Source organism: Primulina tabacum, chromosome 7, assembly GCF_025594145.1.
Source record: "Primulina tabacum isolate GXHZ01 chromosome 7, ASM2559414v2, whole genome shotgun sequence".
Classification (NCBI taxonomy): domain Eukaryota; kingdom Viridiplantae; phylum Streptophyta; class Magnoliopsida; order Lamiales; family Gesneriaceae; genus Primulina; species Primulina tabacum.
The window spans coordinates 33,194,110-33,207,385 of NC_134556.1; the positions used below are offsets into that span (position 1 = coordinate 33,194,110).

The window sequence follows — 13,276 nt, forward strand, 5'->3', positions numbered from 1 at the left end:
CCTCACAATAAAAATATACAATAAATTATATGGAGAGGTCAAGTTTTTTTATAATTAGAATAGAATTTTCATAAATATGTGTTAGGATCGGTGGAGTGCTTAGAAGAGAGTTGGATAAACATTCCAAATTTTTTTGCTTTCTTCGGCTTCTGAAAATTGTTCTTCAAACCTTTTTAGGATTCAAAAGCTAATCCAGATATTTGAAAGTGCATCAGACTACTTAAAAGTGTGGAAACAGTCAACACCACTTGATGAAACTTAAAAACAGTAGAAGATAAAATAACATAAGGTTTGTTTATGAAAGTTCGAAGGACAAAATCTTTCTACGTCTTTCATTCTTCTGTTTCTAGAAGATATCACAAAAAGACTTTGATCAATACACACTTGTACAAACCCACTTTGGTAGGACTTACCATTGCCTACTGAAACTCTTGCTACTACAACTCAACAATTAATGAACAATGATTCTGAGAAAGATAATTTCCACATATTACAAATACTTCACACTTTTCAGGTGATAAATACAATGAAAGAGTATGAACAAATGACAGCACATATGATCTTCTGAATCTGATAGAACTTTAAAACATGCTGGTTTTTGTAGAATTTCAGTATAATAAGCTTGAAAATGAGAGTGGTTTCACGAGTTCACAAATGGTCAGTGTATGTGAACGCATTATGAAGCCTTTTTATAAACCATCTTCAACATCGAAGCCTTTTTATAAACCATCTTCAACATCCGAATGAGAACGACTCTTTTTTCCGTTGTGTGTTCCTGAATCCAAGAATGTTATTTGTTTTGTACCCAAAATAGTAGTGAACAATAAATGATCTGTACGGTTCATTTAATGGCTTTAAATAAGGTGTACTATTGTACAGAAGGACTACAATAAATGTGGAAATCATCTGATAGATAGTACAAACCAAAACGGATGTCACTAGAGTATTCTGACATATTATCGTAAAAGACTATCTTTCTGACTATTGCTACTGGTTCTATATTACTTCCTTCTTAGTTCAGTCTACTGATATTTCTATTTAAGGGTGTGTTCTAGTTTTTCTTAATATAAATATTGCTTCTGGTTTTCTTTAAGCAGAATATTGTTTCAGATTCTCAGTTATCCTTAAAAGTTTATCTTAAGCAGCACATCACCGGAATTAAAAATATCATTATCAATTTTCCTTTTTGTGGTGACGACAAAACCTAGAAGGCTATGAAGAAGACAACAAGGTGAGCACAAATAAGCAATGTGAGAACATCAAATAATATAAACAATAAATGAAGTAATTGCAGAGAAAAGCTTGAAAAAGATAAACAGAGAACGATAAATTTGTGGTTCGCGGTCTACTCCTCATCCTCATTGATGCCTTCATCTTCACTAGCATATTTTGTTCTAGTTCTGCTATTTTTCTTGCATCTTTTTCCTTTTTTTGGCAGCACATGTCTTAACCCAGTGAATGAATTTGAATAAGTGTTCAGAGATGCCACCAACTTTGTTATCCAATATTTGAAGAGATTGAGATTGGTCAGTCAATTTTGCATCTAAAGCTTCAACCTTCGAGTTCAAGTGTTTTAAGGGAATCAGTTTGAGCAGATGCAGAAGACGTGAGTCCAGTTTGAGCTAAAATGACGTCTGCCCGGGTCTTGACAAAAATTGATTTGAGACCAGAAATCTGAATGAAATTCTGGCCACCTCGTCGCAAATAGATAAGATTTCTTTAGTCAGACGTTCTTTAAAGAAATTAAATGCAGTTTGACCAAGTAAATAATCTTGTTGCAGTTGCACTTAACTTCTTTCATCTCAATTTCTAGCACAGTTTGATGATCAGATGTAGGAGAATGGTCTGGATACGCTCTTTAAGTTCGATAAGACAAGCAACACGGTCAGATCGTTCACTTGATGTGCCAGCTTGATGTTCAGAAATGAGTATCAGAGCAGCTGATGAAGTAATAATGGGTTATAGTTCCATGGACACTGAAATAATAGCAATAGACAGTGTTTCTCTCATTTCGTGTTGATGTTCAGAGGAGAACATTTTAAGATCAGGAAGTGCAAATACTTGGGCTGGAGAGAGAGGAGCAGTAGCAACATAAACATTTAGATCAACAATTGCAGTAATGAGTGAGACAGTATGCGGAGCAATAATAACTATCAGATCATCAGCAGTAGATGAAATAGCGGTATGAGTGACATCTGCAGCATCATATTCATCTTGAACGATAGAGTTAATCATTTTCTTTACTGCGGAGAAATCACTGACAGAAAATAGTGAAGAAAATTGATGAACAGTAACAACTGGGATCTGAGCTGGAGAATGTGCAGGAGTACTGGAGACTTCATCCCCGTGAGGGATGCTAGTCCTTTCCTCTACTAGCTTAAACCTGAAAGGCTCTGGAATTCCAGCAAGAACATCTTCTTTTAAATTATTCTCAATAACTGAGACTATCATTTCTAAATTCTTGAGATCAGAAGAAAGCTGATTAATCACTGCTTGATCATGAAAGGCAGTCTGAGATTGATAATCATAATTGGAGTTTAGAACGGCAGTGTCTCTCGTAGCTTCTTAATTTTGACTTGCAGAAGGACATAATTTCTTCTGTCCATTGCTTCAATGACAAAGTCTATTTTGGTGACAACAAATATCATTCTTTCTTTTTTTTAGGGCTTTAACATATGTATCATTTGGTTTTGAAAGCTGATAGATGATGAACTATGCGGATGCGGAACCAATCATCAAAATACAAAATATCCTCTGCAGCAGTAGTTCTTTCAATTTCTTCGATGTGAAGGTCAATTTATGTTTGAACAGAGGATTTGGGTATTGCATCAACTGGTTCTTCAAAAACCATAGGCATTTTTCCTTTGCCCTTGTCTGTTGAAACTGGTTGTTTAAGTCCAGAGTGAGTGGACTCTGGCAACGGATCTTGAATGACCACGCCACCAATTGGTCTTTGAACGATGAGAACAGAGCCGGAGCTTTCAGCTATTGGTTGTTTTGGTGTTGGAGCGATAGTTTGAGTGGATCTGGGTAGAGGTGCTTTCGAAGCTTGAGATGCAGTGTTGACAACAACATCAGCAAGAGTGAAGGATAAATCATACATGGCTGTAGTTTTTATGATGCAGATTGATGGTTTGTATCTCTTCTTTGCTAGGGTTGGCTTTGGTGGAGGTTGGATAAGAGTAGATGATTCCTTGGAGACAATTTGTTCAATGTCATTAACCACAGTGATTAGTTTCCTCTTGATCCTTGTTTGTTTTTTAGCAGCCTCTTTCTTGGTCACTATTTTCTTTTTGGCTTCAATAAATTCAGGACAGAGGGTTTGTGTCGAAGGGCAACGACATTATCAGCATCGATCATGGTAGATGTCGTACCATCTTTATCAGAAGTGAAACCAAAATCAGCATCGTTGAGGAGTTTGCTGATATGCACAGCAATGCCAATACTTTTTTTCTAGACCATATCTGATAACATTTTAAAGAGTACAGATGTCAAATTTACTTTGCTTCTAGAAGTAATATTAGTCATCATCTGGACTTTTTCATTGGTCAGTCTATCAAAGGACCTGCTTTGAACTAGATAGATTTGGGGACAATGTCAACCAGTACTTGAAATTCCATCTTCAGCAGTTTCTTGAAGTAGGATGGAGATAACTCTTCCCCTGAATCAGAAAAAAACTTAAGAGCAGCAACCATATCTTCTTCGGTGATCGAAGAGAAGTTAGTGATCCCATAAGTGGGAAGAGAGAAGGTAGATCTGAGCATATCAGCATCAATAAGAATAGTCTTGCCGTTTTCAGTGAAGTTAATCTTTCCATTCTTAGTAAGAGAGGCGTTCACATAGAAGTCCAATAATGGTGTCCTGTAGATGACTCTAGGTGATTCCAGAATGGTACGAAAACAAGATGTCTCCAAGGTTTTGAACATGGCCACCAGATGAGTGTCTTGAACAATGTATACTGAAGCAAAGTAAACCTGGTAAGCATTCAAGGTGTATACGCTTGCCATTCCTTCAAATTGAGATTTAGAACAAACAAAATGGATGTTTGCAAAATCGTAAGATTTTCAGAGAGAAAACATAGAGCTTGAAAATGCAAGGGTTACAAAGCAAAAGAAATTAAACGAATTTTTAGAAAAATATGTACAGTCATAGGTTGAAACATGGAGACACGTGTCAACATGTTTGTGATTGATTTTTAAATTTTTGAAAAAGCGATATGTCAAAGCGACTAATAATGTAAAAAAAATTTGAATATAAAGCAATAGTTTGTCCAAACAACCGTTATTAATAAAAGCATAATAGAGCATGAATTTAAGATATTACGTGATAAGGTCTAAAAAAATGATGTTGGAACAAATCCAGTAGCAACATTAAATCAGTAGAGACATTGTCTTATCAATATAAATTCTTAATTTGATATAACATGATTTTATAGAATCTTAATCATATTAAATGAACTGATGTTTAAGATAAATCAATGAGGCCTAACATATCCCTGAAATAAAAATAAACTTAGCATCGGGTAATGGTTTGGTGAAGATGTCTGATGCTTGTTGATCAGTAGATACGTATTTCAGACGAGTGTATTTCTTCTATACATGATATGATGAAGTGGTGCATGATGTCAATATGCTTGGTTCTAGAATGCAGCACTTGATTATAAGTTATGGCTATTGCACTCGTATTATCACAAATATAGGTGACTCAGAAACATTTATCTCATAGTCTTTCAATTGTTGCTGAATCCAGAGCATTTGTAGCAGCAACTTCCAGCGGCTAAGTATTCGGTTTTTGCAATAGAAGTGTGACAACGAAAGTCTGTTTTTTTACTAAAACAAGATATCAGCCTATCACCAAGAAATTGACAGAACTTACTAGTACCTTTTCTATCCAACTTGAAACATGCATAATCTGCATCTGAATAACTCACAAGATTAAATTTGTGGTCTTTTGGATATCATAAACCAACATTTTGAGTACCTTTTAAATATTTCAATATACGCTTAGCAACTATATAATGAGATTTCTTGGGATCATATTGAAATATAGTACATATGCATACTGCAAACATGATGTCTGGTCTATTAGCAGTAAGATACAACAGAGAAACAATTAGACCCAAATACAAGGTTATCTATACCGAAATTCACCATTCATCTTTATCGAGCTTAGATGAAGAACTCGTTGGAGTTGAGGCAGCAGTGCGTGTTACCATGCCAAATCTTTTTAGTAGCTCTTTAGTGTATTTCATCTGGTTTAGGAAAATTTCAGACTCGAGTTGTCTAACTTGTAGTCCTAGGAAGAATGTTAGTTCTCTCATATTTCTCATTTCAAAATGATTCTGCATCATCTTATCAAATTTTCACAAAAGTTAAGGTTAGTTGATCCAAAAATAATATCATCAACATATTATGTACTAAGAGGATATGCTGGTTTTTTTACAAAAGTAAATAGTGTTTTATCAAATGTTCCAGTAATGAATTCATCATTAATAAGAAATTGAGAGAGAGTTTCAAACCATGTCTTTGATACTTATTTGAGACCATACAATGCTTTTTGTAATTTTAAAACATATTTTGGAGAGAAATTATCTACAAAACCTGGTGGTTGTTCTACATAGATTTTTTTCTTGCAGTAGACCATTAAGAAAATCACTCTTCACATCCATTTGAAAAATTTTACAGTTCTTGAATGTTGTAATGGCTCAAAAGATTATGATGGTTACAAGTCTGGCTTCTGGAGCAAATTTTTCATCATAATCTATGTTTTCTTCTTGTTTGAATTCTTGAGCCACTAGTCTTGCTTTGTTCTTACTACTATCCCTGTCTCATTTAGCTTGTTTTTGAATATTCGTCGAGTTCAAATAACATACTGATGATTTGTTCTAGGTATTAGAAGTCATACTTTTTTTTTTTTGAATTGATCGAGCTCTTCTTGCATTGCTTCAATCCGTTTGTAAAAGATATCATTAGAAGACTTTGATTGTTATAAAATTTTGTACAACCCATTTGGATAGGACTTACACCAACTACCTACAGTAACTCCTAGTAAACAAATTTTTAACAAACACTTGAAATGCTTGTGGAAGGACTCCTTCACACAATTACAAACAACTCACACTTTTACTATAAAACATTTTGGATTGACAGTGAGTAGATAATGAGCATAGAGTGATCTTTCAAAATGATCTAATAATTTTTTTGAGTGTGCACTTGAAGATTTCAGTAGAGCTTCTTGAACTTTGAAAGTATATATCAAGTAATTGATTACAGAGTGTAGAGTAAAATTTGAGTCTTGAATTGATCTTTTATAGAAAACTTGACACCTTCAAATTTGAACGACTATAATCAACTCGTAAAAGGCTGTTATCCAAAAATAATACTCAATGTCACATGTATTTTGTCTTATTAGTATTCCGCATTTAATGTCTGGTACACTGATATCCCACGGCCATAAATTTGTCTTATGTTCCAAAAATTCTCTGATTTGAGATCTTTAAAAAAATTATGTCTGGCCATATAAGAAAATGATCGGAGTATTGTTGAAAATCTAGTCTCGTGAGGTCTACTGATTTATGTTCTAATATCAACATATACACTTATATATATATATATATATATATATTAGATTAGATTATCTACACATCACCTTTTCTCTATTTTGTAATAGAACTTTCGAAAAAGAATTTGTATCAGATAAAAAAAAAAAGAAATATATTACGGAATTTGAGTTTGAATCCGATTGAAAAAAGTGTTAGATATGGAAATGAACAAAGAGAATTATAATGAAGACTTAAAACAATAAATCTTCTATTGCTATGTCTAAGCGATCATCTAAACGTCTAGTCGCAAAGTCGCGAGGGGTCATCTGTCTACCATTTATATATATATATCATTTCCTAAAATAAGTTATTAAAAATGTTACGAAGTTAAAATAGTATAGTATACTTGTCAATATCAGCATAGAACAATATACAAAATAATTTTTTAAAATATTATTCATTAAAACAATTTTTTATTATTATGTCCTATTTCCAAATTTTGAAAACAAATAATATTTCATTCTTATGTTTTTCATAATTTATTTCATATTTTCTTGTATTTTTTTAGAATTTTAAAAAATCAAACTTTTAATTTAATGACAATATCTTATGAAAGTGAAAGAGACATGACTATCAATAAAACAAAATATAATTTATCAAAATGTTATTTTTTTCAAAATTTATTAAATTTGTAGTTAATATATTTTTGTAATCAACGTTCTTCTAAACACAAAAATATAATGACCATAAATTGATTTTATTACTTAATGTGAATATACATGAAATGCATAGCGTTCAAGTAATAAATTTTTGTCATTGTAGATTATGCTCTTAATAAATAGAGTATGTATTATTTGCTTTGCAAAAAAAAAAAAAAAATCTAAAGTAACTAAGTAGTTGTTGACTAACAAAAGACGCAAATTGTTTCGTTTGAGTTTCTTAAAGAAACTATAGATTTTATAAACATTTATATGTCAAATTGAATATTATAACATCCCATTATCTTGCAGTCGTGTTTGATCGGAATGAGATACAATTTTAAGAGTAGGTCTCTTGTGAGACGGTCTCACGAATTTTTATCTGTGAAACGGGCCAACTCTACCGATATTCACAATAAAAAGTAATATTTTTTCATGGATGACTCAAATAAGATATCCGTCTCATAAAATACGCCCTGAGAGATCGTTTTACACAAGTTTTGTCCAATTTTAAATATCGATGGTTGGAAAAAAGATGGTTAATAAACTGGTTCACAGCAAAGTCACTCGTTCTCAAGTATAACGTGATCCACTGCTTTATTACCTATGGCAATCAACATTCAAATAAAACAATTATTAATTTTTTTTTTATGTAATTCAGAAATAAAAATAAATATTTTGTGTTCTTGTAATGTACGTTTTTCTATTTTTTTGTCATCTTTTTATTGATTCACGGAAAATTGTTGGCGTGCAACACGTGCTAAACAATTGTACAACTAGCACATGTTATAGTTTTTGGTAAAGCGAGAAACACTCGATCTTATATTGATATCAGAGCCAAGATCAAGGATTCGATTATGTTAGAATGAAATTCCTTAGTTGTGTTGATAACAAACATCGTCAAACTGTTTCAGGAACAAGATGTTATTTTATTGTATTTACATGTTTCGAGTTGGTTATTTTGGAATCAAGCATGATCGATTTCTCTTCAAGTCTGTAGCTGGACTACGCCGATTCTTTCAGCTAGCCATCCGAAAGACTGGGTCTCCGGCTGGTATGCTTGTATATCAAGTCATTCTTTATACCTACATGCCATACTTTTCAGAGATTATTTGACAAATCATGCAAATTAGTCGATATCCCTCGGTGATTTAGGATGTCTTGTAGTAAGACAAAGATATGTATCCGTCATTCTCTCTCACGAATCAACTTTATTAGAGATTTTGATTGTCATATTGAATATATGCCAAGAAGCATTATTTGCGGCATTTTATGAATGAAAATGAGACAAAATCCATGTTACTTTTATGTTGAATAAAAGTACAAGTTGAACGTTGAATAATTTTTTAGTGTTAGGATAAACTCAACTATTTAAAGGAAAGATTCACCACCATTGATATGTAGTCCAATTTTTATCTACTTGAATGTCTTCCAATATTGAATTTCACCTAGTGAGATTTACCAAGAGTACAACAATTGGTTTTCTTTGGGGAATCGGGTTTAATTTGGACATTTTATTTCATATTTATATCCTCGTGTATACATATATGTGACGATAGTTTAACCAACTTTTTTATAATAAAAAAATGTCTACGAGAACAGTTTCAAAAAACTGTTGTTTTTACACTGAAATACACGTTCATAGACAACATTTTCTTAAATCGATGTAGATAAAAAAAAATAAAAAAACATAAAAATGCTAATAAACAACTATTTTAGACGCGGGAAAAACATAAAAGACAACGGTTTTTCCAAAATCCAAAATCGATGTCTTTAACAATAAAAAAAATTAAAAGACAACGATTTTACATAAAACCGTTGTTAAATACAATAAGACAACAATTTCGTTGGAAACATGTCTTTAAAGTAATTTCTATAAAAAAAAATTCTTATAGTGTGAGGTGTAATAATTAGCTCTGATGAGAATGTGACAAAACCGTGTTTTTGAGATATTGTACGATTTCAAATATTTGAATGACATCATTACCATCGACTATCAAATGAAGTTCTACTTTTTCTTGTGCGATCAAACTTTACCTATAAACATGTTCTTATTCATGACAGCTTCAGGAAATTTTTTAATTTTAATTTCCTGATATTGTGGGTACATTTATTTTTTTAAATCAGCTTCTTTTATGCAGTTTCTTTAAAAAAGAAATTTTTTTATGAGCTTTGCTCATATCTGTTCAAGCACAAGAAAAGGAGAAGTTGCATTCTGTGGGGACCCGGACGCTAATCATCATCTTAATCATTTTTGAGATTTAATTATCAATTAAGATAAACAGGGTCTAAAAATTATTATTATTATTTTTTTAAATGCAACTGCGGAAGGTAATGGAATCAATCTAATATACAATCGGTATAATAATATAAATCTTGTACAACAATTATTCAACTAGTCTAAGGTTCAACTACTAAATTCAAGTATTAAACCAGGTCTACAATAGGTCCGGAATCACCACTCTAAACTCGTCTTCTCTCATCATCTTCTTGACCCCGATCCTGCCCCACCTGTTGTCATGCACACATACAAAACAAGACAACAGCCGGATAACTCCGGTGAGACTAAATCCCAGTATAAACAATGTATACATGCAGTTAACTGGATTAACATAAAAGCATGAATTATATCTTATCACATGTAGCATAATCAAACAACATGTATCAATATCAGTCTGTAAATAAAGCATGAATCGTCATCTACGAACATAAATCAATACGGATCTGTACATCAAGTTCTAGTCTCGATATCTAAGACTCGACTCATCTCTCATTCTAATCTAGGGATCCCGATCTAATTTAGACTTTGGTATGCTGTATCGAATGTCTACAATAGACGTCGCTCTACATCTAAGCTCATCGATACACCGTAAGTCTAGAGTCTACGCGGTTCTGACAAAGACTCGGCGGTTCTGCCCTAGCTAGGCTGATCTGCCCTAGACTCAAGCTCTGGCTCTGCTATAATTCAATAGGCTAACATATCAATCTGATAAGCTGCAAATATCAATGCAATAAAGTAAAGTATGTGATTTTGGGAAACTCAAGTCGAACCTAACTCGAGTTGTGCAATCCCGAATCAACATTTATTTATACATTTGTCTTCCCGGTCTGACGAAGACGAAGTCTTGTATTCTGATCTGTCCATACCCAATCTGGCAATGACAATCGTATAATTACAATATCAGTATATAACTCAATTCAAAACCTGTTCTGATCAATACTCAAATCAGTAGATATATCTGATCCATATCTGAACAAGGTACAATCTAATTCATATCAATGATATCACGATACAATCGAAATCATTACTGAATCTGATCAATTTAAATCAACTGATGTTTCGACGGCATAATGATACAATCTCGATAACCCCGTCAATCTCAACATCACAGAGATACTACCAGAATTCATAATCAGTACCAATACAATTCCTAATCTCTATATCGGTACACTTAAGATCAGTGATAACTCAATTCTGATATCAAATCTCAATCAATTCAACTCTGAAAATCATAACAATTTCATAAACAGTCTATTCTTTAATCTGACTTCGATTCTATGATGTCTAACATGTCAAAACATCACATATGAATTCCATTTAATTCTGAAACATCATAATTTCAGAACATGTCTAAACGTAACAAAACTTACGTCCAGTTATAGCCTGCGTCGATAGGAACACAGTACTGAAGTCGGATTCAAAATCGGACGGACGGATTTCTCACAAAAGGCGTAAGGATTTTCATTCTTTTTCCCGAACCCTTTTCTCGATTCTTACCTTTTCTGAACGGATGAAGACTCATATGTATATATATATATATTGCATGCAACCATAAGATACGTGGCATGATTTTTCATAAACCACGTCTCGCGCTCGGCCGGACATAAAGTTCCGCCCGGGTGCGCAACTCTCGTCCCTCCTGCGAAATTCAGTCGCGCTCGGGCGGACAAGGACTTCCGCCCGGGCGCGAAGTGTTCGACTTTCTTGCTCACTCATTGGCGCTCGGGCGGTAACTCTTTACCGCTCGGGCGCAACAGGTTATGTCCGGGTGGTGTTCTTACTGAACACTGGCGCTCGGGCGGTCATTTTCTACCGCTCGGGCGCCAGACGTTCTGCCCAAAATCTTGGCTCACAATGCAACGACGCCCGGCTTCTTCATTCAAGTTCGTATAACCTCAATCATGTTAATTAATCACTTCTGATTTCAGTAATTAAATCCCGGGCCTTACATTTCTCCCCCTCTTAGATCTGAGTTCGTCCTCGAACTCGCAAGTAATCAATTCAGATATATCAGAAGAAATGTATACAGAGTTTAAATAATAAACTCATCTCAATGAAACTGTTCTGAAATCTCAATCTCATATCAAATTCTATTTCTAAAAATAGCTCTGATAAAGTCAATCTCGCAATAATGGCTATACAACATCTGTATATACCGAACCACAGCTCATAGCAATTCATTACCATCAGCTGCTATCAAATCTGTTCATTCCATTCAAGGATATATTAAATCTTCAGCCTCGAATACCAATCGTCACCATTCGACGTTGGCATATTATGTCTGTCTGGTCTGAGCTATCTTCATTCTTTTCTGAATTAGCTATCTTTTCTTGGTCATATTTCTGACCATATCGGATCCTATCTCAGGTATCTCCGAGATATTATTCTTGTACCAAAGGCATCTGCAGTACTCACTGTACAATGTCTCATCTGTAGCTATCTCAATACTCGTTTGATAGCTATCATTATACAATAATTCATAAAGTGACAAGACATCAGGTCACTAGTGCCAAAATCCAGCACTACAGTTCCTGGATATCCTCCAGTATCTAGATAGTTCATTCCAACTATCCGTCAATCTATAAACCATAGATAAAATCATGCAAAATCACAATCTGATATACTCTACTTCGGCATTCTAGTTATTCTGACCATTTTTCTGACATCGATCTGTGTCATTTGGTCATGTTTGTACGTTATCTGGTATAAACTAATAAATCTAGATTGAACAATCTGTCAATCATAATCATATTACATCACAATCTGGAAAGTATTACAATGATCTCATTACGAAATTCATCGAAATATACTCCCCATGTCTAGTCAGAAATATACAAATTTTTTAATAACTCTTCTGATTTCTATCTTCCTGTCTTCATTTATTGGCGATTCAGACATTTCAGTACAAGTTCTGCCAACATTTCCGTATAAATTCTATCATAACTGATTTAATCTAACTATATCAAAACTGTCTGTTCGAATTATCATACACTTTCTGTTACCTGAACGAACACTGAATCCATTTCTGCGCGCTTCTGACCCTATCTGTCGTTTCAGATTCGAACTATTTGGTACAAAAAAATCAGTTAATAATATAAATTAAAGAAAAATACCTACCTGGTATTCGGTTCTGATTGTCGATATCAAATTTTGTTGTACGATTCTGAAACATGTGACATCACAAGATAATCATTCTTATACAGTAAAATCACATATCTGTCACTCTGATCGATGCTCTGCTCTGATTATCGAAATCTAATTCTGAACCTTCTGATCACATTTCTGACTCACTGAAATTCTCGAATTCAACTCTGATTCGAATTGAACTGTATATAATCTCAACGGTTCACATTGATCTGTAGCAAATACGGCTGTAGAAATATATCAATACTCAGGCATACACAAAACAACAATCGTATACGATACTCTGTCAATTCTGACCAAAAATAAATTTCTGACATTTCTGATATTTCTGAAATTTCTGATCTTTCTGATATCAGTATCATTCTCAGTCACTGATTCTGATCTCAATTGTGTCAAAATCAATCGGTATACTAACTTCAGATATCACATACTCTGAATACAATCTGTTTCAAGCAGAATTCATATCTGAAAAATTTCTGTATACCATAATCACATTTCTCAGAATATCCCATTCAATCTTCAGTTATTCGATTCAATCAATCAGATGCTGCGAACATATCAAAATATCATAGATACAACGAGCATGAAATCATCAAAATATCTCTGAACATA

General features: G+C 33.5%; 1 long non-coding RNA gene across 1 annotated transcript; it reads left to right on the forward strand.

Annotated features, from left to right (window-relative positions):
- Positions 1-7: 7 nt before the first annotated feature.
- Positions 8-4,038, forward strand: LOC142551326 (uncharacterized). Its single transcript, XR_012821560.1, has 2 exons — positions 8-1,526; positions 1,596-4,038. It is a non-coding gene; the product is annotated as an uncharacterized LOC142551326 (long non-coding RNA).
- Positions 4,039-13,276: the final 9,238 nt, after the last annotated feature.